The sequence below is a fragment of the Pleuronectes platessa genome, chromosome 5, assembly GCF_947347685.1.
Source record: "Pleuronectes platessa chromosome 5, fPlePla1.1, whole genome shotgun sequence".
Classification (NCBI taxonomy): Eukaryota; Metazoa; Chordata; class Actinopteri; order Pleuronectiformes; family Pleuronectidae; genus Pleuronectes; species Pleuronectes platessa.
In genome coordinates, this window is record NC_070630.1 from 30281253 (window position 1) to 30307416 (window position 26164).

Consider the following 26164-nt stretch of genomic DNA (forward strand, 5'->3'; position numbering starts at 1 on the left):
ATAAGAATCACCGTCCTGTCAGGAACATTAAAACATCAGCAGAAGAGGCTGTGATTTCAGAAATATACAATTTATTTAATACGTACCAGTCAACCATATTGCACATTCCCATAGAACAAAATAAAATAAAACAAAAAGCACAATAATCAAACCAATAAATCAGAAAGAAACTATATTTAAATAAGGTCAAATAAGGCAGCCCTATAAAACAAACCTGTTGTAGTTAGTTCACACAATTTAAACCAGTTTATCAAAATGTTTGAAAACATTGACAATCATAAAACACATCATTATGTCATACCTTTAATTCATTTAAAATAAAGCAGGGATCCACGCCGTCCTTATGGTCTTGAGAGCAATTACTAAAACAGGAAAAGACAACTTAACTTAATGTCACGCACACAATAGTGAAGACTCTGTTAATTGTTCCGGCGCATTACTTACAAGTATTACTCTTATGACTGAAGATTACAGCGCGCATTTATGCCGACGCTGATACGGTCTCACCCTCACGCACACAGCTGTACGCTGGCTCTAGGGACGGAATAAAGGTTAATATTTGCGGAACGTTTTCTGAGTGATCTCCGTTGACATTAAAGTTACTTTCAGCAAACTCACCGCAACAAACAATTTGTTTCCGCACCTGCTGCGGCCACGCTGCACTTACTCACACACACAGGACCGGCAGTGGAGAGAGAGAGAGGGCGAGAGGGAGCGCTACGGTGTCCCTTAATAGACGTCGCCAAATCCCCGCAGCCTATAGGAATCACTGTCCTGTCGGATGAATTAAAATATCAGCAAAACGGGAAAAATAACACTGCCAAAACTCGAAAACTGTATTAAGAATTGACCCCTTACACTTGTAACGTGTCTTAAGATCTGTTGAGGATGTCCCAGCCAGGTTCGGGGGTGGGTATGATTTGAGTTGAACCCATTTTTTCTCCTGTTTCTGGAAGAGGAGTCAGGATAGGAACATGTCTTTTGGTTCCATTAATTTCAGTAGTTAAGTTTAGGTTGTTCCCTTCAGGTTTTTGTGTTTGCTGCTTTGATGTTCGACCCTTCCAAATCTAAAGAGTTAACCACAAGGAAATTCTGGGACCGATCCCATCAGCGTCGCTTCCGTCATCACTTTGCTCGTGTGTTTCCACAGGAGCTGATGTCCTGCGCACATGCAACTTCCGTCATACTCCCCGTAGACCGGCGGCAATGACACTGCGTAAAACCCACAGCGCGAGTGTGATGCGTTCTGTTGGAGTGTAACTCCCGCACTGTAAACAATTGTCATGTAAATTTATTTGTCTGTTTATTATTGTTTTAAATGAAATTCAACATAATTCAGCAGAGCGCGCAGACCGCAGAGAGCGCAGTGGCGCAGAGCGCACAGAGAGCGGGCAGAGCGCACAGGAGATCACTTACAAGAAATGAATAAACTTTCCAAATAAGATCCCAGAGTGGAGGCAAGGATCCACTGATGTGAGGGAAGCGGTCCGATTCTCTAAATGGATAAATACTACCGTGACCCCGGTGGGGGGTTCTGGACGATGTGTGCATGCGAATGGAATGATGAGGAGGAAGCGAGGGTTCAGCGATTTCTATTCTCACACATTGTGTTATCCACAGCAGCAGCGGCAGAGTATCAGTGTATTTCCTTTATTAGTGACATCACAGCTGTCCCATAAGTCGCTATTCACCTCCATCTCACTAACAAACACCTCGATGTCAGTGTCTGAAAGTTTTACTTCCTCTTCACATCGCTTGATGCCGTGCCTCCGTCAGGACTCGCGGTGGAAAACCATTGGTCAGCTTCATAATTTAATATTCGTGACGTGCTATGCATTGACCATTTATAGTAGAAATTGAGCGTGTGGAGAGCGGATTTGGAGTTCAGGTTTTGCGTGCGCACGGTTTTATAAATCGGAATTAGCTTTGGCTTACGCCATTTCCTGCTTTTGGGCATAAGCACACTTTTAGTAAGAATCCTACGCACTCTTTTATAAATCCATCCCTGCTCGGCCCACGCAACACTTCCTCACACACACAGGACCGGCAGTGGGGGGAGAGAGAGAGGGGGAGAAGGGAAGAGTTAGGGGGTCCCTAAATAGACTTCGCCGACTCCCTGCAGCCTATAAGAATCACCGTCCTGTCAGGAACATTAAAACATCAGCAGAAGAGGCTGTGATTTCAGAAATATACAATTTATTTAATACGTACCAGTCAACCATATTGCACATTCCCATAGAACAAAATAAAATAAAACAAAAAGCACAATAATCAAACCAATAAATCAGAAAGAAACTATATTTAAATAAGGTCAAATAAGGCAGCCCTATAAAACAAACCTGTTGTAGTTAGTTCACACAATTTAAACCAGTTTATCAAAATGTTTGAAAACATTGACAATCATAAAACACATCATTATGTCATACCTTTAATTCATTTAAAATAAAGCAGGGATCCACGCCGTCCTTATGGTCTTGAGAGCAATTACTAAAACAGGAAAAGACAACTTAACTTAATGTCACGCACACAATAGTGAAGACTCTGTTAATTGTTCCGGCGCATTACTTACAAGTATTACTCTTATGACTGAAGATTACAGCGCGCATTTATGCCGACGCTGATACGGTCTCACCCTCACGCACACAGCTGTACGCTGGCTCTAGGGACGGAATAAAGGTTAATATTTGCGGAACGTTTTCTGAGTGATCTCCGTTGACATTAAAGTTACTTTCAGCAAACTCACCGCAACAAACAATTTGTGTCCGCACCTGCTGCGGCCACGCTGCACTTACTCACACACACAGGACCGGCAGTGGAGAGAGAGAGAGGGCGAGAGGGAGCGCTACGGTGTCCTTTAATAGACGTCGCCAAATCCCCGCAGCCTATAGTAATCACTGTCCTGTCGGATGAATTAAAATATCAGCAAAACGGGAAAAATAACACTGCCAAAACTCGAAAACTGTATTAAGAATTGACCCCTTACACTTGTAACGTGTCTTAAGATCTGTTGAGGATGTCCCAGCCAGGTTCGGGGGGTGGGTATCATTTGAGTTGAACCCATTTTTTCTCCTGTTTCTGGAAGAGGAGTCAGGATAGGAACATGTCTTTTGGTTCCATTAATTTCAGTAGTTAAGTTTAGGTTGTTCCCTTCAGGTTTTTGTGTTTGCTGCTTTGATGTTCGACCCTTCCAAATCTAAAGAGTTAACCACAAGGAAATTCTGGGACCGATCCCATCAGCGTCGCTTCCGTCATCGCTTTGCTCGTGTGTTTCCACAGGAGCTGATGTCCTGCGCACATGCAACTTCCGTCATACTCCCCGTAGACCGGCGGCAATGACACCGCGTAAAACCCACAGCGCGAGTGTGATGCGTTCTGTTGGAGTGTAACTCCCGCACTGTAAACAATTGTCATGTAAATTTATTTGTCTGTTTATTATTGTTTTAAATGAAATTCAACATAATTCAGCAGAGCGCGCAGACCGCAGAGAGCGCAGTGGCGCAGAGCGCACAGAGAGCGGGCAGAGCGCACAGGAGATCACTTACAAGAAATGAATAAACTTTCCAAATAAGATCCCAGAGTGGAGGCAAGGATCCACTGATGTGAGGGAAGCGGTCCGATTCTCTAAATGGATAAATACTACCGTGACCCCGGTGGGGGGTTCTGGACGATGTGTGCATGCGAATGGAATGATGAGGAGGAAGCGAGGGTTCAGCGATTTCTATTCTCACACATTGTGTTATCCACAGCAGCAGCGGCAGAGTATCAGTGTATTTCCTTTATTAGTGACATCACAGCTGTCCCATAAGTCGCTCTTCACCTCCATCTCACTAACAAACACCTCGATGTCAGTGTCTGAAAGTTTTACTTCCTCTTCACATCGCTTGATGCCGTGCCTCCGTCAGGACTCGCGGTGGAAAACCATTGGTCAGCTTCATAATTTAATATTCGTGACGTGCTATGCATTGACCATTTATAGTAGAAATTGAGCGTGTGGAGAGCGGATTTGGAGTTCAGGTTTTGCGTGCGCACGGTTTTATAAATCGGAATTAGCTTTGGCTTACGCCATTTCCTGCTTTTGGGCATAAGCACACTTTTAGTAAGAATCCTACGCACTCTTTTATAAATCCATCCCTGCTCGGCCCACGCAACACTTCCTCACACACACAGGACCGGCAGTGGGGGGAGAGAGAGAGGGGGAGAAGGGAAGAGTTAGGGGGTCCCTAAATAGACTTCGCCGACTCCCTGCAGCCTATAAGAATCACCGTCCTGTCAGGAACATTAAAACATCAGCAGAAGAGGCTGTGATTTCAGAAATATACAATTTATTTAATACGTACCAGTCAACCATATTGCACATTCCCATAGAGCAAAATAAAATAAAACAAAAAGCACAATAATCAAACCAATAAATCAGAAAGAAACTAAATTTAAATGAGGTCAAATAAGGCAGCCCTATAAAACAAACTTGTTGTAGTTAGTTCACACAATTTAAACCAGTTTATCAAAATGTTTGAAAACATTGACAATCATAAAACACATCATTATGTCATACCTTTAATTCATTTAAAATAAAGCAGGGATCCACGCCGTCCTTATTGTCTTGAGAGCAATTACTAAAACAGGAAAAGACAACTTAACTTAATGTCACGCACACAATAGTGAAGACTCTGTTAATTGTTCCGGCGCATTACTTACAAGTATTACTCTTATGACTGAAGATTACAGCGCGCATTTATGCCGACGCTGATACGGTCTCACCCTCACGCACACAGCTGTACGCTGGCTCTAGGGACGGAATAAAGGTTAATATTTGCGGAACGTTTTCTGAGTGATCTCCGTTGACATTAAAGTTACTTTCAGCAAACTCACCGCAACAAACAATTTGTGTCCGCACCTGCTGCGGCCACGCTGCACTTACTCACACACACAGGACCGGCAGTGGAGAGAGAGAGAGGGCGAGAGGGAGCGCTACGGTGTCCCTTAATAGACGTCGCCAAATCCCCGCAGCCTATAGGAATCACTGTCCTGTCGGATGAATTAAAATATCAGCAAAACGGGAAAAATAACACTGCCAAAACTCGAAAACTGTATTAAGAATAGACCCCTTACACTTGTAACGTGTCTTAAGATCTGTTGAGGATGTCCCAGCCAGGTTCGGGGGTGGGTATGATTTGAGTTGAACCCATTTTTTCTCCTGTTTCTGGAAGAGGAGTCAGGATAGGAACATGTCTTTTGGTTCCATTAATTTCAGTAGTTAAGTTTAGGTTGTTCCCTTCAGGTTTTTGTGTTTGCTGCTTTGATGTTCGACCCTTCCAAATCTAAAGAGTTAACCACAAGGAAATTCTGGGACCGATCCCATCAGCGTCGCTTCCGTCATCGCTTTGCTCGTGTGTTTCCACAGGAGCTGATGTCCTGCGCACATGCAACTTCCGTCATACTCCCCGTAGACCGGCGGCAATGACACCGCGTAAAACCCACAGCGCGAGTGTGATGCGTTCTGTTGGAGTGTAACTCCCGCACTGTAAACAATTGTCATGTAAATTTATTTGTCTGTTTATTATTGTTTTAAATGAAATTCAACATAATTCAGCAGAGCGCGCAGACCGCAGAGAGCGCAGTGGCGCAGAGCGCACAGAGAGCGGGCAGAGCGCACAGGAGATCACTTACAAGAAATGAATAAACTTTCCAAATAAGATCCCAGAGTGGAGGCAAGGATCCACTGATGTGAGGGAAGCGGTCCGATTCTCTAAATGGATAAATACTACCGTGACCCCGGTGGGGGGTTCTGGACGATGTGTGCATGCGAATGGAATGATGAGGAGGAAGCGAGGGTTCAGCGATTTCTATTCTCACACATTGTGTTATCCACAGCAGCAGCGGCAGAGTATCAGTGTATTTCCTTTATTAGTGACATCACAGCTGTCCCATAAGTCGCTCTTCACCTCCATCTCACTAACAAACACCTCGATGTCAGTGTCTGAAAGTTTTACTTCCTCTTCACATCGCTTGATGCCGTGCCGCCGTCAGGACTCGCGGTGGAAAACCATTGGTCAGCTTCATAATTTAATATTCGTGACGTGCTATGCATTGACCATTTATAGTAGAAATTGAGCGTGTGGAGAGCGGATTTGGAGTTCAGGTTTTGCGTGCGCACGGTTTTATAAATCGGAATTAGCTTTGGCTTACGCCATTTCCTGCTTTTGGGCATAAGCACACTTTTAGTAAGAATCCTACGCACTCTTTTATAAATCCATCCCTGCTCGGCCCACGCAACACTTCCTCACACACACAGGACCGGCAGTGGGGGGAGAGAGAGAGGGGGAGAAGGGAAGAGTTAGGGGGTCCCTAAATAGACTTCGCCGACTCCCTGCAGCCTATAAGAATCACCGTCCTGTCAGGAACATTAAAACATCAGCAGAAGAGGCTGTGATTTCAGAAATATACAATTTATTTAATACGTACCAGTCAACCATATTGCACATTCCCATAGAACAAAATAAAATAAAACAAAAAGCACAATAATCAAACCAATAAATCAGAAAGAAACTATATTTAAATAAGGTCAAATAAGGCAGCCCTATAAAACAAACTTGTTGTAGTTAGTTCACACAATTTAAACCAGTTTATCAAAATGTTTGAAAACATTGACAATCATAAAACACATCATTATGTCATACCTTTAATTCATTTAAAATAAAGCAGGGATCCACGCCGTCCTTATTGTCTTGAGAGCAATTACTAAAACAGGAAAAGACAACTTAACTTAATGTCACGCACACAATAGTGAAGACTCTGTTAATTGTTCCGGCGCATTACTTACAAGTATTACTCTTATGACTGAAGATTACAGCGCGCATTTATGCCGACGCTGATACGGTCTCACCCTCACGCACACAGCTGTACGCTGGCTCTAGGGACGGAATAAAGGTTAATATTTGCGGAACGTTTTCTGAGTGATCTCCGTTGACATTAAAGTTACTTTCAGCAAACTCACCGCAACAAACAATTTGTGTCCGCACCTGCTGCGGCCACGCTGCACTTACTCACACACACAGGACCGGCAGTGGAGAGAGAGAGAGGGCGAGAGGGAGCGCTACGGTGTCCCTTAATAGACGTCGCCAAATCCCCGCAGCCTATAGGAATCACTGTCCTGTCGGATGAATTAAAATATCAGCAAAACGGGAAAAATAACACTGCCAATACTCGAAAACTGTATTAAGAATTGACCCCTTACACTTGTAACGTGTCTTAAGATCTGTTGAGGATGTCCCAGCCAGGTTCGGGGGGTGGGTATCATTTGAGTTGAACCCATTTTTTCTCCTGTTTCTGGAAGAGGAGTCAGGATAGGAACATGTCTTTTGGTTCCATTAATTTCAGTAGTTAAGTTTAGGTTGTTCCCTTCAGGTTTTTGTGTTTGCTGCTTTGATGTTCGACCCTTCCAAATCTAAAGAGTTAACCACAAGGAAATTCTGGGACCGATCCCATCAGCGTCGCTTCCGTCATCGCTTTGCTCGTGTGTTTCCACAGGAGCTGATGTCCTGCGCACATGCAACTTCCGTCATACTCCCCGTAGACCGGCGGCAATGACACCGCGTAAAACCCACAGCGCGAGTGTGATGCGTTCTGTTGGAGTGTAACTCCCGCACTGTAAACAATTGTCATGTAAATTTATTTGTCTGTTTATTATTGTTTTAAATGAAATTCAACATAATTCAGCAGAGCGCGCAGACCGCAGAGAGCGCAGTGGCGCAGAGCGCACAGAGAGCGGGCAGAGCGCACAGGAGATCACTTACAAGAAATGAATAAACTTTCCAAATAAGATCCCAGAGTGGAGGCAAGGATCCACTGATGTGAGGGAAGCGGTCCGATTCTCTAAATGGATAAATACTACCGTGACCCCGGTGGGGGGTTCTGGACGATGTGTGCATGCGAATGGAATGATGAGGAGGAAGCGAGGGTTCAGCGATTTCTATTCTCACACATTGTGTTATCCACAGCAGCAGCGGCAGAGTATCAGTGTATTTCCTTTATTAGTGACATCACAGCTGTCCCATAAGTCGCTCTTCACCTCCATCTCACTAACAAACACCTCGATGTCAGTGTCTGAAAGTTTTACTTCCTCTTCACATCGCTTGATGCCGTGCCTCCGTCAGGACTCGCGGTGGAAAACCATTGGTCAGCTTCATAATTTAATATTCGTGACGTGCTATGCATTGACCATTTATAGTATAAATTGAGCGTGTGGAGAGCGGATTTGGAGTTCAGGTTTTGCGTGCGCACGGTTTTATAAATCGGAATTAGCTTTGGCTTACGCCATTTCCTGCTTTTGGGCATAAGCACACTTTTAGTAAGAATCCTACGCACTCTTTTATAAATCCATCCCTGCTCGGCCCACGCAACACTTCCTCACACACACAGGACCGGCAGTGGGGGGAGAGAGAGAGGGGGAGAAGGGAAGAGTTAGGGGGTCCCTAAATAGACTTCGCCGACTCCCTGCAGCCTATAAGAATCACCGTCCTGTCAGGAACATTAAAACATCAGCAGAAGAGGCTGTGATTTCAGAAATATACAATTTATTTAATACGTACCAGTCAACCATATTGCACATTCCCATAGAACAAAATAAAATAAAACAAAAAGCACAATAATCAAACCAATAAATCAGAAAGAAACTATATTTAAATAAGGTCAAATAAGGCAGCCCTATAAAACAAACCTGTTGTAGTTAGTTCACACAATTTAAACCAGTTTATCAAAATGTTTGAAAACATTGACAATCATAAAACACATCATTATGTCATACCTTTAATTCATTTAAAATAAAGCAGGGATCCACGCCGTCCTTATTGTCTTGAGAGCAATTACTAAAACAGGAAAAGACAACTTAACTTAATGTCACGCACACAATAGTGAAGACTCTGTTAATTGTTCCGGCGCATTACTTACAAGTATTACTCTTATGACTGAAGATTACAGCGCGCATTTATGCCGACGCTGATACGGTCTCACCCTCACGCACACAGCTGTACGCTGGCTCTAGGGACGGAATAAAGGTTAATATTTGCGGAACGTTTTCTGAGTGATCTCCGTTGACATTAAAGTTACTTTCAGCAAACTCACCGCAACAAACAATTTGTGTCCGCACCTGCTGCGGCCACGCTGCACTTACTCACACACACAGGACCGGCAGTGGAGAGAGAGAGAGGGCGAGAGGGAGCGCTACGGTGTCCCTTAATAGACGTCGCCAAATCCCCGCAGCCTATAGGAATCACTGTCCTGTCGGATGAATTAAAATATCAGCAAAACGGGAAAAATAACACTGCCAAAACTCGAAAACTGTATTAAGAATTGACCCCTTACACTTGTAACGTGTCTTAAGATCTGTTGAGGATGTCCCAGCCAGGTTCGGGGGGTGGGTATGATTTGAGTTGAACCCATTTTTTCTCCTGTTTCTGGAAGAGGAGTCAGGATAGGAACATGTCTTTTGGTTCCATTAATTTCAGTAGTTAAGTTTAGGTTGTTCCCTTCAGGTTTTTGTGTTTGCTGCTTTGATGTTCGACCCTTCCAAATCTAAAGAGTTAACCACAAGGAAATTCTGGGACCGATCCCATCAGCGTCGCTTCCGTCATCGCTTTGCTCGTGTGTTTCCACAGGAGCTGATGTCCTGCGCACATGCAACTTCCGTCATACTCCCCGTAGACCGGCGGCAATGACACCGCGTAAAACCCACAGCGCGAGTGTGATGCGTTCTGTTGGAGTGTAACTCCCGCACTGTAAACAATTGTCATGTAAATTTATTTGTCTGTTTATTATTGTTTTAAATGAAATTCAACATAATTCAGCAGAGCGCGCAGACCGCAGAGAGCGCAGTGGCGCAGAGCGCACAGAGAGCGGGCAGAGCGCACAGGAGATCACTTACAAGAAATGAATAAACTTTCCAAATAAGATCCCAGAGTGGAGGCAAGGATCCACTGATGTGAGGGAAGCGGTCCGATTCTCTAAATGGATAAATACTACCGTGACCCCGGTGGGGGGTTCTGGACGATGTGTGCATGCGAATGGAAGGATGAGGAGGAAGCGAGGGTTCAGCGATTTCTATTCTCACACATTGTGTTATCCACAGCAGCAGCGGCAGAGTATCAGTGTATTTCCTTTATTAGTGACATCACAGCTGTCCCATAAGTCGCTCTTCACCTCCATCTCACTAACAAACACCTCGATGTCAGTGTCTGAAAGTTTTACTTCCTCTTCACATCGCTTGATGCCGTGCCTCCGTCAGGACTCGCGGTGGAAAACCATTGGTCAGCTTCATAATTTAATATTCGTGACGTGCTATGCATTGACCATTTATAGTAGAAATTGAGCGTGTGGAGAGCGGATTTGGAGTTCAGGTTTTGCGTGCGCACGGTTTTATAAATCGGAATTAGCTTTGGCTTACGCCATTTCCTGCTTTTGGGCATAAGCACACTTTTAGTAAGAATCCTACGCACTCTTTTATAAATCCATCCCTGCTCGGCCCACGCAACACTTCCTCACACACACAGGACCGGCAGTGGGGGGAGAGAGAGAGGGGGAGAAGGGAAGAGTTAGGGGGTCCCTAAATAGACTTCGCCGACTCCCTGCAGCCTATAAGAATCACCGTCCTGTCAGGAACATTAAAACATCAGCAGAAGAGGCTGTGATTTCAGAAATATACAATTTATTTAATACGTACCAGTCAACCATATTGCACATTCCCATAGAACAAAATAAAATAAAACAAAAAGCACAATAATCAAACCAATAAATCAGAAAGAAACTAAATTTAAATGAGATCAAATAAGGCAACCCTATAAAACAAACTTGTTGTAGTTAGTTCACACAATTTAAACCAGTTTATCAAAATGTTTGAAAACATTGACAATCATAAAACACATCATTATGTCATACCTTTAATTCATTTAAAATAAAGCAGGGATCCACGCCGTCCTTATTGTCTTGAGAGCAATTACTAAAACAGGAAAAGACAACTTAACTTAATGTCACGCACACAATAGTGAAGACTCTGTTAATTGTTCCGGCGCATTACTTACAAGTATTACTCTTATGACTGAAGATTACAGCGCGCATTTATGCCGACGCTGATACGGTCTCACCCTCACGCACACAGCTGTACGCTGGCTCTAGGGACGGAATAAAGGTTAATATTTGCGGAACGTTTTCTGAGTGATCTCCGTTGACATTAAAGTTACTTTCAGCAAACTCACCGCAACAAACAATTTGTGTCCGCACCTGCTGCGGCCACGCTGCACTTACTCACACACACAGGACCGGCAGTGGAGAGAGAGATAGGGCGAGAGGGAGCGCTACGGTGTCCCTTAATAGACGTCGCCAAATCCCCGCAGCCTATAGGAATCACTGTCCTGTCGGATGAATTAAAATATCAGCAAAACGGGAAAAATAACACTGCCAAAACTCGAAAACTGTATTAAGAATTGACCCCTTACACTTGTAACGTGTCTTAAGATCTGTTGAGGATGTCCCAGCCAGGTTCGGGGGGTGGGTATGATTTGAGTTGAACCCATTTTTTCTCCTGTGTCTGGAAGAGGAGTCAGGATAGGAACATGTCTTTTGGTTCCATTAATTTCAGTAGTTAAGTTTAGGTTGTTCCCTTCAGGTTTTTGTGTTTGCTGCTTTGATGTTCGACCCTTCCAAATCTAAAGAGTTAACCACAAGGAAATTCTGGGACCGATCCCATCAGCGTCGCTTCCGTCATCGCTTTGCTCGTGTGTTTCCACAGGAGCTGATGTCCTGCGCACATGCAACTTCCGTCATACTCCCCGTAGACCGGCGGCAATGACACCGCGTAAAACCCACAGCGCGAGTGTGATGCGTTCTGTTGGAGTGTAACTCCCGCACTGTAAACAATTGTCATGTAAATTTATTTGTCTGTTTATTATTGTTTTAAATGAAATTCAACATAATTCAGCAGAGCGCGCAGACCGCAGAGAGCGCAGTGGCGCAGAGCGCACAGAGAGCGGGCAGAGCGCACAGGAGATCACTTACAAGAAATGAATAAACTTTCCAAATAAGATCCCAGAGTGGAGGCAAGGATCCACTGATGTGAGGGAAGCGGTCCGATTCTCTAAATGGATAAATACTACCGTGACCCCGGTGGGGGGTTCTGGACGATGTGTGCATGCGAATGGAATGATGAGGAGGAAGCGAGGGTTCAGCGATTTCTATTCTCACACATTGTGTTATCCACAGCAGCAGCGGCAGAGTATCAGTGTATTTCCTTTATTAGTGACATCACAGCTGTCCCATAAGTCGCTCTTCACCTCCATCTCACTAACAAACACCTCGATGTCAGTGTCTGAAAGTTTTACTTCCTCTTCACATCGCTTGATGCCGTGCCTCCGTCAGGACTCGCGGTGGAAAACCATTGGTCAGCTTCATAATTTAATATTCGTGACGTGCTATGCATTGACCATTTATAGTAGAAATTGAGCGTGTGGAGAGCGGATTTGGAGTTCAGGTTTTGCGTGCGCACGGTTTTATAAATCGGAATTAGCTTTGGCTTACGCCATTTCCTGCTTTTGGGCATAAGCACACTTTTAGTAAGAATCCTACGCACTCTTTTATAAATCCATCCCTGCTCGGCCCACGCAACACTTCCTCACACACACAGGACCGGCAGTGGGGGGAGAGAGAGAGGGGGAGAAGGGAAGTTTTAGGGGGTCCCTAAATAGACTTCGCCGACTCCCTGCAGCCTATAAGAATCACCGTCCTGTCAGGAACATTAAAACATCAGCAGAAGAGGCTGTGATTTCAGAAATATACAATTTATTTAATACGTACCAGTCAACCATATTGCACATTCCCATAGAACAAAATAAAATAAAACAAAAAGCACAATAATCAAACCAATAAATCAGAAAGAAACTATATTTAAATAAGGTCAAATAAGGCAGCCCTATAAAACAAACCTGTTGTAGTTAGTTCACACAATTTAAACCAGTTTATCAAAATGTTTGAAAACATTGACAATCATAAAACACATCATTATGTCATACCTTTAATTCATTTAAAATAAAGCAGGGATCCACGCCGTCCTTATTGTCTTGAGAGCAATTACTAAAACAGGAAAAGACAACTTAACTTAATGTCACGCACACAATAGTGAAGACTCTGTTAATTGTTCCGGCGCATTACTTACAAGTATTACTCTTATGACTGAAGATTACAGCGCGCATTTATGCCGACGCTGATACGGTCTCACCCTCACAGCTGTACGCTGGCTCTAGGGACGGAATAAAGGTTAATATTTGCGGAACGTTTTCTGAGTGATCTCCGTTGACATTAAAGTTACTTTCAGCAAACTCACCGCAACAAACAATTTGTGTCCGCACCTGCTGCGGCCACGCTGCACTTACTCACACACACAGGACCGGCAGTGGAGAGAGAGAGAGGGCGAGAGGGAGCGCTACGGTGTCCCTTAATAGACGTCGCCAAATCCCCGCAGCCTATAGGAATCACTGTCCTGTCGGATGAATTAAAATATCAGCAAAACGGGAAAAATAACACTGCCAAAACTCGAAAACTGTATTAAGAATTGACCCCTTACACTTGTAACGTGTCTTAAGATCTGTTGAGGATGTCCCAGCCAGGTTCGGGGGGTGGGTATGATTTGAGTTGAACCCATTTTTTCTCCTGTTTCTGGAAGAGGAGTCAGGATAGGAACATGTCTTTTGGTTCCATTAATTTCAGTAGTTAAGTTTAGGTTGTTCCCTTCAGGTTTTTGTGTTTGCTGCTTTGATGTTCGACCCTTCCAAATCTAAAGAGTTAACCACAAGGAAATTCTGGGACCGATCCCATCAGCGTCGCTTCCGTCATCGCTTTGCTCGTGTGTTTCCACAGGAGCTGATGTCCTGCGCACATGCAACTTCCGTCATACTCCCCGTAGACCGGCGGCAATGACACCGCGTAAAACCCACAGCGCGAGTGTGATGCGTTCTGTTGGAGTGTAACTCCCGCACTGTAAACAATTGTCATGTAAATTTATTTGTCTGTTTATTATTGTTTTAAATGAAATTCAACATAATTCAGCAGAGCGCGCAGACCGCAGAGAGCGCAGTGGCGCAGAGCGCACAGAGAGCGGGCAGAGCGCACAGGAGATCACTTACAAGAAATGAATAAACTTTCCAAATAAGATCCCAGAGTGGAGGCAAGGATCCACTGATGTGAGGGAAGCGGTCCGATTCTCTAAATGGATAAATACTACCGTGACCCCGGTGGGGGGTTCTGGACGATGTGTGCATGCGAATGGAAGGATGAGGAGGAAGCGAGGGTTCAGCGATTTCTATTCTCACACATTGTGTTATCCACAGCAGCAGCGGCAGAGTATCAGTGTATTTCCTTTATTAGTGACATCACAGCTGTCCCATAAGTCGCTCTTCACCTCCATCTCACTAACAAACACCTCGATGTCAGTGTCTGAAAGTTTTACTTCCTCTTCACATCGCTTGATGCCGTGCCTCCGTCAGGACTCGCGGTGGAAAACCATTGGTCAGCTTCATAATTTAATATTCGTGACGTGCTATGCATTGACCATTTATAGTAGAAATTGAGCGTGTACTAACTACAACAAGTTTGTTTTATAGGGCTGTGCGTGCGCACGGTTTTATAAATCGGAATTAGCTTTGGCTTACGCCATTTCCTGCTTTTGGGCATAAGCACACTTTTAGTAAGAATCCTACGCACTCTTTTATAAATCCATCCCTGCTCGGCCCACGCAACACTTCCTCACACACACAGGACCGGCAGTGGGGGGAGAGAGAGAGGGGGAGAAGGGAAGAGTTAGGGGGTCCCTAAATAGACTTCGCCGACTCCCTGCAGCCTATAAGAATCACCGTCCTGTCAGGAACATTAAAACATCAGCAGAAGAGGCTGTGATTTCAGAAATATACAATTTATTTAATACGTACCAGTCAACCATATTGCACATTCCCATAGAGCAAAATAAAATAAAACAAAAAGCACAATAATCAAACCAATAAATCAGAAAGAAACTAAATTTAAATGAGGTCAAATAAGGCAGCCCTATAAAACAAACTTGTTGTAGTTAGTTCACACAATTTAAACCAGTTTATCAAAAATGTTTGAAAACATTGACAATCATAAAACACATCATTATGTCATACCTTTAATTCATTTAAAATAAAGCAGGGATCCACGCCGTCCTTATTGTCTTGAGAGCAATTACTAAAACAGGAAAAGACAACTTAACTTAATGTCACGCACACAATAGTGAAGACTCTGTTAATTGTTCCGGCGCATTACTTACAAGTATTACTCTTATGACTGAAGATTACAGCGCGCATTTATGCCGACGCTGATACGGTCTCACCCTCACGCACACAGCTGTACGCTGGCTCTAGGGATGGAATAAAGGTTAATATTTGCGGAACGTTTTCTGAGTGATCTCCGTTGACATTAAAGTTACTTTCAGCAAACTCACCGCAACAAACAGTTTGTGTTCGCACCTGCTGCGGCCACGCTGCACTTACTCACACACACAGGACCGGCAGTGGAGAGAGAGAGAGGGCGAGAGGGAGCGCTACGGTGTCCCTTAATAGACGTCGCCAAATCCCCGCAGCCTATAGGAATCACTGTCCTGTCGGATGAATTAAAATATCAGCAAAACGGGAAAAATAACACTGCCAAAACTCGAAAACTGTATTAAGAATTGACCCCTTACACTTGTAACGTGTCTTAAGATCTGTTGAGGATGTCCCAGCCAGGTTCGGGGGGTGGGTATCATTTGAGTTGAACCCATTTTTTCTCCTGTTTCTGGAAGAGGAGTCAGGATAGGAACATGTCTTTTGGTTCCATTAATTTCAGTAGTTAAGTTTAGGTTGTTCCCTTCAGGTTTTTGTGTTTGCTGCTTTGATGTTCGACCCTTCCAAATCTAAAGAGTTAACCACAAGGAAATTCTGGGACCGATCCCATCAGCGTCGCTTCCGTCATCGCTTTGCTCGTGTGTTTCCACAGGAGCTGATGTCCTGCGCACATGCAACTTCCGTCATACTCCCCGTAGACCGGCGGCAATGACACCGCGTAAAACCCACAGCGCGAGTGTGATGCGTTCTGTTGGAGTGTAACTCCCGCACTGTAAACAATTGTCATGTAAATTTATTTGTCTGTTTATTATTGTTTTAAATGAAATTCAACATAATTCAGCAGAGCGCGCAGACCGCAGAGAGCGCAGTGGCGCAGAGCGCACAGAGAGCGGGCAGAGCGCACAGGAGATCACTTACAAGAAATGAATAAACTTTCCAAATAAGATCCCAGAGTGGAGGCAAGGATCCACTGATGTGAGGGAAGCGGTCCGATTCTCTAAATGGATAAATACTACCGTGACCCCGGTGGGGGGTTCTGGACGATGTGTGCATGCGAATGGAATGATGAGGAGGAAGCGAGGGTTCAGCGATTTCTATTCTCACACATTGTGTTATCCACAGCAGCAGCGGCAGAGTATAAGTGTATTTCCTTTATTAGTGACATCACAGCTGTCCCATAAGTCGCTCTTCACCTCCATCTCACTAACAAACACCTCGATGTCAGTGTCTGAAAGTTTTACTTCCTCTTCACATCGCTTGATGCCGTGCCTCCGTCAGGACTCGCGGTGGAAAACCATTGGTCAGCTTCATAATTTAATATTCGTGACGTGCTATGCATTGACCATTTATAGTAGAAATTGAGCGTGTGGAGAGCGGATTTGGAGTTCAGGTTTTGCGTGCGCACGGTTTTATAAATCGGAATTAGCTTTGGCTTACGCCATTTCCTGCTTTTGGGCATAAGCACACTTTTAGTAAGAATCCTACGCACTCTTTTATAAATCCATCCCTGCTCGGCCCACGCAACACTTCCTCACACACACAGGACCGGCAGTGGGGGGAGAGAGAGAGGGGGAGAAGGGAAGAGTTAGGGGGTCCCTAAATAGACTTCGCCGACTCCCTGCAGCCTATAAGAATCACCGTCCTGTCAGGAACATTAAAACATCAGCAGAAGAGGCTGTGATTTCAGAAATATACAATTTATTTAATACGTACCAGTCAACCATATTGCACATTCCCATAGAACAAAATAAAATAAAACAAAAAGCACAATAATCAAACCAATAAATCAGAAAGAAACTATATTTAAATAAGGTCAAATAAGGCAGCCCTATAAAACAAACTTGTTGTAGTTAGTTCACACAATTTAAACCAGTTTATCAAAATGTTTGAAAACATTGACAATCATAAAACACATCATTATGTCATACCTTTAATTCATTTAAAATAAAGCAGGGATCCACGCCGTCCTTATTGTCTTGAGAGCAATTACTAAAACAGGAAAAGACAACTTAACTTAATGTCACGCACACAATAGTGAAGACTCTGTTAATTGTTCCGGCGCATTACTTACAAGTATTACTCTTATGACTGAAGATTACAGCGCGCATTTATGCCGACGCTGATACGGTCTCACCCTCACGCACACAGCTGTACGCTGGCTCTAGGGACGGAATAAAGGTTAATATTTGCGGAACGTTTTCTGAGTGATCTCCGTTGACATTAAAGTTACTTTCAGCAAACTCACCGCAACAAACAATTTGTGTCCGCACCTGCTGCGGCCACGCTGCACTTACTCACACACACAGGACCGGCAGTGAGAGAGAGAGAGGGCGAGAGGGAGCGCTACGGTGTCCCTTAATAGACGTCGCCAAATCCCCGCAGCCTATAGGAATCACTGTCCTGTCGGATGAATTAAAATATCAGCAAAACGGGAAAAATAACACTGCCAAAACTCGAAAACTGTATTAAGAATTGACCCCTTACACTTGTAACGTGTCTTAAGATCTGTTGAGGATGTCCCAGCCAGGTTCGGGGGGTGGGTATCATTTGAGTTGAACCCATTTTTTCTCCTGTTTCTGGAAGAGGAGTCAGGATAGGAACATGTCTTTTGGTTCCATTAATTTCAGTAGTTAAGTTTAGGTTGTTCCCTTCAGGTTTTTGTGTTTGCTGCTTTGATGTTCGACCCTTCCAAATCTAAAGAGTTAACCACAAGGAAATTCTGGGACCGATCCCATCAGCGTCGCTTCCGTCATCGCTTTGCTCGTGTGTTTCCACAGGAGCTGATGTCCTGCGCACATGCAACTTCCGTCATACTCCCCGTAGACCGGCGGCAATGACACCGCGTAAAACCCACAGCGCGAGTGTGATGCGTTCTGTTGGAGTGTAACTCCCGCACTGTAAACAATTGTCATGTAAATTTATTTGTCTGTTTATTATTGTTTTAAATGAAATTCAACATAATTCAGCAGAGCGCGCAGACCGCAGAGAGCGCAGTGGCGCAGAGCGCACAGAGAGCGGGCAGAGCGCACAGGAGATCACTTACAAGAAATGAATAAACTTTCCAAATAAGATCCCAGAGTGGAGGCAAGGATCCACTGATGTGAGGGAAGCGGTCCGATTCTCTAAATGGATAAATACTACCGTGACCCCGGTGGGGGGTTCTGGACGATGTGTGCATGCGAATGGAAGGATGAGGAGGAAGCGAGGGTTCAGCGATTTCTATTCTCACACATTGTGTTATCCACAGCAGCAGCGGCAGAGTATCAGTGTATTTCCTTTATTAGTGACATCACAGCTGTCCCATAAGTCGCTCTTCACCTCCATCTCACTAACAAACACCTCGATGTCAGTGTCTGAAAGTTTTACTTCCTCTTCACATCGCTTGATGCCGTGCCTCCGTCAGGACTCGCGGTGGAAAACCATTGGTCAGCTTCATAATTTAATATTCGTGACGTGCTATGCATTGACCATTTATAGTAGAAATTGAGCGTGTGGAGAGCGGATTTGGAGTTCAGGTTTTGCGTGCGCACGGTTTTATAAATCGGAATTAGCTTTGGCTTACGCCATTTCCTGCTTTTGGGCATAAGCACACTTTTAGTAAGAATCCTACGCACTCTTTTATAAATCCATCCCTGCTCGGCCCACGCAACACTTCCTCACACACACAGGACCGGCAGTGGGGGGAGAGAGAGAGGGGGAGAAGGGAAGAGTTAGGGGGTCCCTAAATAGACTTCGCCGACTCCCTGCAGCCTATAAGAATCACCGTCCTGTCAGGAACATTAAAACATCAGCAGAAGAGGCTGTGATTTCAGAAATATACAATTTATTTAATACGTACCAGTCAACCATATTGCACATTCCCATAGAGCAAAATAAAATAAAACAAAAAGCACAATAATCAAACCAATAAATCAGAAAGAAACTAAATTTAAATGAGGTCAAATAAGGCAGCCCTATAAAACAAACTTGTTGTAGTTAGTTCACACAATTTAAACCAGTTTATCAAAATGTTTGAAAACATTGACAATCATAAAACACATCATTATGTCATACCTTTAATTCATTTAAAATAAAGCAGGGATCCACGCCGTCCTTATTGTCTTGAGAGCAATTACTAAAACAGGAAAAGACAACTTAACTTAATGTCACGCACACAATAGTGAAGACTCTGTTAATTGTTCCGGCGCATTACTTACAAGTATTACTCTTATGACTGAAGATTACAGCGCGCATTTATGCCGACGCTGATACGGTCTCACCCTCACGCACACAGCTGTACGCTGGCTCTAGGGACGGAATAAAGGTTAATATTTGCGGAACGTTTTCTGAGTGATCTCCGTTGACATTAAAGTTACTTTCAGCAAACTCACCGCAACAAACAATTTGTGTCCGCACCTGCTGCGGCCACGCTGCACTTACTCACACACACAGGACCGGCAGTGGAGAGAGAGAGAGGGCGAGAGGGAGCGCTACGGTGTCCCTTAATAGACGTCGCCAAATCCCCGCAGCCTATAGGAATCACTGTCCTGTCGGATGAATTAAAATATCAGCAAAACGGGAAAAATAACACTGCCAAAACTCGAAAACTGTATTAAGAATTGACCCCTTACACTTGTAACGTGTCTTAAGATCTGTTGAGGATGTCCCAGCCAGGTTCGGGGGGTGGGTATCATTTGACTTGAACCCATTTTTTCTCCTGTTTCTGGAAGAGGAGTCAGGATAGGAACATGTCTTTTGGTTCCATTCATTTCAGTAGTTAAGTTTAGGTTGTTCCCTTCAGGTTTTTGTGTTTGCTGCTTTGATGTTCGACCCTTCCAAATCTAAAGAGTTAACCACAAGGAAATTCTGGGACCGATCCCATCAGCGTCGCTTCCGTCATCGCTTTGCTCGTGTGTTTCCACAGGAGCTGATGTCCTGCGCACATGCAACTTCCGTCATACTCCCCGTAGACCGGCGGCAATGACACCGCGTAAAACCCACAGCGCGAGTGTGATGCGTTCTGTTGGAGTGTAACTCCCGCACTGTAAACAATTGTCATGTAAATTTATTTGTCTGTTTATTATTGTTTTAAATGAAATTCAACATAATTCAGCAGAGCGCGCAGACCGCAGAGAGCGCAGTGGCGCAGAGCGCACAGAGAGCGGGCAGAGCGCACAGGAGATCACTTACAAGAAATGAATAAACTTTCCAAATAAGATCCCAGAGTGGAGGCAAGGATCCACTGATGTGAGGGAAGCGGTCCGATTCTCTAAATGGATAAATACTACCGTGACCCCGGTGGGGGGTTCTGGACGATGTGTGCATGCGAATGGAATGATGAGGAGGAAGCGAGGGTTCAGCGATTTCTATTCTCACACATTGTGTTATCCACAGCAGCAGCGGCAGAGTATCAGTGTATTTCCTTTATTAGTGACATCACAGCTGTCCCATAAGTCGCTCTTCACCTCCATCTCACTAACAAACACCTCGATGTCAGTGTCTGAAAGTTTTACTTCCTCTTCACATCGCTTGATGCCGTGCCTCAGTCAGGACTCGCGGTGGAAAACCATTGGTCAGCTTCATAATTTAATATTCGTGACGTGCTATGCATTGACCATTTATAGTAGAAATTGAGCGTGTGGAGAGCGGATTTGGAGTTCAGGTTTTGCGTGCGCACGGTTTTATAAATCGGAATTAGCTTTGGCTTACGCCATTTCCTGCTTTTGGGCATAAGCACACTTTTAGTAAGAATCCTACGCACTCTTTTATAAATCCATCCCTGCTCGACCCACGCAACACTTCCTCACACACACAGGACCGGCAGTGGGGGGAGAGAGAGAGGGGGAGAAGGGAAGAGTTAGGGGGTCCCTAAATAGACTTCGCCGACTCCCTGCAGCCTATAAGAATCACCGTCCTGTCAGGAACATTAAAACATCAGCAGAAGAGGCTGTGATTTCAGAAATATACAATTTATTTAATACGTACCAGTCAACCATATTGCACATTCCCATAGAACAAAATAAAATAAAACAAAAAGCACAATAATCAAACCAATAAATCAGAAAGAAACTATATTTAAATAAGGTCAAATAAGGCAGCCCTATAAAACAAACTTGTTGTAGTTAGTTCACACAATTTAAACCAGTTTATCAAAATGTTTGAAAACATTGACAATCATAAAACACATCATTATGTCATACCTTTAATTCATTTAAAATAAAGCAGGGATCCACGCCGTCCTTATTGTCTTGAGAGCAATTACTAAAACAGGAAAAGACAACTTAACTTAATGTCACGCACACAATAGTGAAGACTCTGTTAATTGTTCCGGCGCATTACTTACAAGTATTACTCTTATGACTGAAGATTACAGCGCGCATTTATGCCGACGCTGATACGGTCTCACCCTCACGCACACAGCTGTACGCTGGCTCTAGGGACGGAATAAAGGTTAATATTTGCGGAACGTTTTCTGAGTGATCTCCGTTGACATTAAAGTTACTTTCAGCAAACTCACCGCAACAAACAATTTGTGTCCGCACCTGCTGCGGCCACGCTGCACTTACTCACACACACAGGACCGGCAGTGAGAGAGAGAGAGGGCGAGAGGGAGCGCTACGGTGTCCCTTAATAGACGTCGCCAAATCCCCGCAGCCTATAGGAATCACTGTCCTGTCGGATGAATTAAAATATCAGCAAAACGGGAAAAATAACACTGCCAAAACTCGAAAACTGTATTAAGAATTGACCCCTTACACTTGTAACGTGTCTTAAGATCTGTTGAGGATGTCCCAGCCAGGTTCGGGGGGTGGGTATCATTTGAGTTGAACCCATTTTTTCTCCTGTTTCTGGAAGAGGAGTCAGGATAGGAACATGTCTTTTGGTTCCATTAATTTCAGTAGTTAAGTTTAGGTTGTTCCCTTCAGGTTTTTGTGTTTGCTGCTTTGATGTTCGACCCTTCCAAATCTAAAGAGTTAACCACAAGGAAATTCTGGGACCGATCCCATCAGCGTCGCTTCCGTCATCGCTTTGCTCGTGTGTTTCCACAGGAGCTGATGTCCTGCGCACATGCAACTTCCGTCATACTCCCCGTAGACCGGCGGCAATGACACCGCGTAAAACCCACAGCGCGAGTGTGATGCGTTCTGTTGGAGTGTAACTCCCGCACTGTAAACAATTGTCATGTAAATTTATTTGTCTGTTTATTATTGTTTTAAATGAAATTCAACATAATTCAGCAGAGCGCGCAGACCGCAGAGAGCGCAGTGGCGCAGAGCGCACAGAGAGCGGGCAGAGCGCACAGGAGATCACTTACAAGAAATGAATAAACTTTCCAAATAAGATCCCAGAGTGGAGGCAAGGATCCACTGATGTGAGGGAAGCGGTCCGATTCTCTAAATGGATAAATACTACCGTGACCCCGGTGGGGGGTTCTGGACGATGTGTGCATGCGAATGGAAGGATGAGGAGGAAGCGAGGGTTCAGCGATTTCTATTCTCACACATTGTGTTATCCACAGCAGCAGCGGCAGAGTATCAGTGTATTTCCTTTATTAGTGACATCACAGCTGTCCCATAAGTCGCTCTTCACCTCCATCTCACTAACAAACACCTCGATGTCAGTGTCTGAAAGTTTTACTTCCTCTTCACATCGCTTGATGCCGTGCCTCCGTCAGGACTCGCGGTGGAAAACCATTGGTCAGCTTCATAATTTAATATTCGTGACGTGCTATGCATTGACCATTTATAGTAGAAATTGAGCGTGTGGAGAGCGGATTTGGAGTTCAGGTTTTGCGTGCGCACGGTTTTATAAATCGGAATTAGCTTTGGCTTACGCCATTTCCTGCTTTTGGGCATAAGCACACTTTTAGTAAGAATCCTACGCACTCTTTTATAAATCCATCCCTGCTCGGCCCACGCAACACTTCCTCACACACACAGGACCGGCAGTGGGGGGAGAGAGAGAGGGGGAGAAGGGAAGAGTTAGGGGGTCCCTAAATAGACTTCGCCGACTCCCTGCAGCCTATAAGAATCACCGTCCTGTCAGGAACATTAAAACATCAGCAGAAGAGGCTGTGATTTCAGAAATATACAATTTATTTAATACGTACCAGTCAACCATATTGCACATTCCCATAGAACAAAATAAAATAAAACAAAAAGCACAATAATCAAACCAATAAATCAGAAAGAAACTATATTTAAATAAGGTCAAATAAGGCAGCCCTATAAAACAAACTTGTTGTAGTTAGTTCACACAATTTAAACCAGTTTATCAAAATGTTTGAAAACATTGACAATCATAAAACACATCATTATGTCATACCTTTAATTCATTTAAAATAAAGCAGGGATCCACGCCGTCCTTATTGTCTTGAGAGCAATTACTAAAACAGGAAAAGACAACTTAACTTAATGTCACGCACACAATAGTGAAGACTCTGTTAATTGTTCCGGCGCATTACTTACAAGTATTACTCTTATGACTGAAGATTACAGCGCGCATTTATGCCGACGCTGATACGGTCTCACCCTCACGCACACAGCTGTACGCTGGCTCTAGGGACGGAATAAAGGTTAATATTTGCGGAACGTTTTCTGAGTGATCTCCGTTGACATTAAAGTTACTTTCAGCAAACTCACCGCAACAAACAATTTGTGTCCGCACCTGCTGCGGCCACGCTGCACTTACTCACACACACAGGACCGGCAGTGAGAGAGAGAGAGGGCGAGAGGGAGCGCTACGGTGTCCCTTAATAGACGTCGCCAAATCCCCGCAGCCTATAGGAATCACTGTCCTGTCGGATGAATTAAAATATCAGCAAAACGGGAAAAATAACACTGCCAAAACTCGAAAACTGTATTAAGAATTGACCCCTTACACTTGTAACGTGTCTTAAGATCTGTTGAGGATGTCCCAGCCAGGTTCGGGGGGTGGGTATCATTTGAGTTGAACCCATTTTTTCTCCTGTTTCTGGAAGAGGAGTCAGGATAGGAACATGTCTTTTGGTTCCATTAATTTCAGTAGTTAAGTTTAGGTTGTTCCCTTCAGGTTTTTGTGTTTGCTGCTTTGATGTTCGACCCTTCCAAATCTAAAGAGTTAACCACAAGGAAATTCTGGGACCGATCCCATCAGCGTCGCTTCCGTCATCGCTTTGCTCGTGTGTTTCCACAGGAGCTGATGTCCTGCGCACATGCAACTTCCGTCATACTCCCCGTAGACCGGCGGCAATGACACCGCGTAAAACCCACAGCGCGAGTGTGATGCGTTCTGTTGGAGTGTAACTCCCGCACTGTAAACAATTGTCATGTAAATTTATTTGTCTGTTTATTATTGTTTTAAATGAAATTCAACATAATTCAGCAGAGCGCGCAGACCGCAGAGAGCGCAGTGGCGCAGAGCGCACAGAGAGCGGGCAGAGCGCACAGGAGATCACTTACAAGAAATGAATAAACTTTCCAAATAAGATCCCAGAGTGGAGGCAAGGATCCACTGATGTGAGGGAAGCGGTCCGATTCTCTAAATGGATAAATACTACCGTGACCCCGGTGGGGGGTTCTGGACGATGTGTGCATGCGAATGGAAGGATGAGGAGGAAGCGAGGGTTCAGCGATTTCTATTCTCACACATTGTGTTATCCACAGCAGCAGCGGCAGAGTATCAGTGTATTTCCTTTATTAGTGACATCACAGCTGTCCCATAAGTCGCTCTTCACCTCCATCTCACTAACAAACACCTCGATGTCAGTGTCTGAAAGTTTTACTTCCTCTTCACATCGCTTGATGCCGTGCCTCCGTCAGGACTCGCGGTGGAAAACCATTGGTCAGCTTCATAATTTAATATTCGTGACGTGCTATGCATTGACCATTTATAGTAGAAATTGAGCGTGTGGAGAGCGGATTTGGAGTTCAGGTTTTGCGTGCGCACGGTTTTATAAATCGGAATTAGCTTTGGCTTACGCCATTTCCTGCTTTTGGGCATAAGCACACTTTTAGTAAGAATCCTACGCACTCTTTTATAAATCCATCCCTGCTCGGCCCACGCAACACTTCCTCACACACACAGGACCGGCAGTGGGGGGAGAGAGAGAGGGGGAGAAGGGAAGAGTTAGGGGGTCCCTAAATAGACTTCGCCGACTCCCTGCAGCCTATAAGAATCACCGTCCTGTCAGGAACATTAAAACATCAGCAGAAGAGGCTGTGATTTCAGAAATATACAATTTATTTAATACGTACCAGTCAACCATATTGCACATTCCCATAGAGCAAAATAAAATAAAACAAAAAGCACAATAATCAAACCAATAAATCAGAAAGAAACTAAATTTAAATGAGGTCAAATAAGGCCGCCCTATAAAACAAACTTGTTGTAGTTAGTTCACACAATTTAAACCAGTTTATCAAAATGTTTGAAAACATTGACAATCATAAAACACATCATTATGTCATACCTTTAATTCATTTAAAATAAAGCAGGGATCCACGCCGTCCTTATTGTCTTGAGAGCAATTACTAAAACAGGAAAAGACAACTTAACTTAATGTCACGCACACAATAGTGAAGACTCTGTTAATTGTTCCGGCGCATTACTTACAAGTATTACTCTTATGACTGAAGATTACAGCGCGCATTTATGCCGACGCTGATACGGTCTCACCCTCACGCACACAGCTGTACGCTGGCTCTAGGGACGGAATAAAGGTTAATATTTGCGGAACGTTTTCTGAGTGATCTCCGTTGACATTAAAGTTACTTTCAGCAAACTCACCGCAACAAACAGTTTGTGTCCGCACCTGCTGCGGCCAC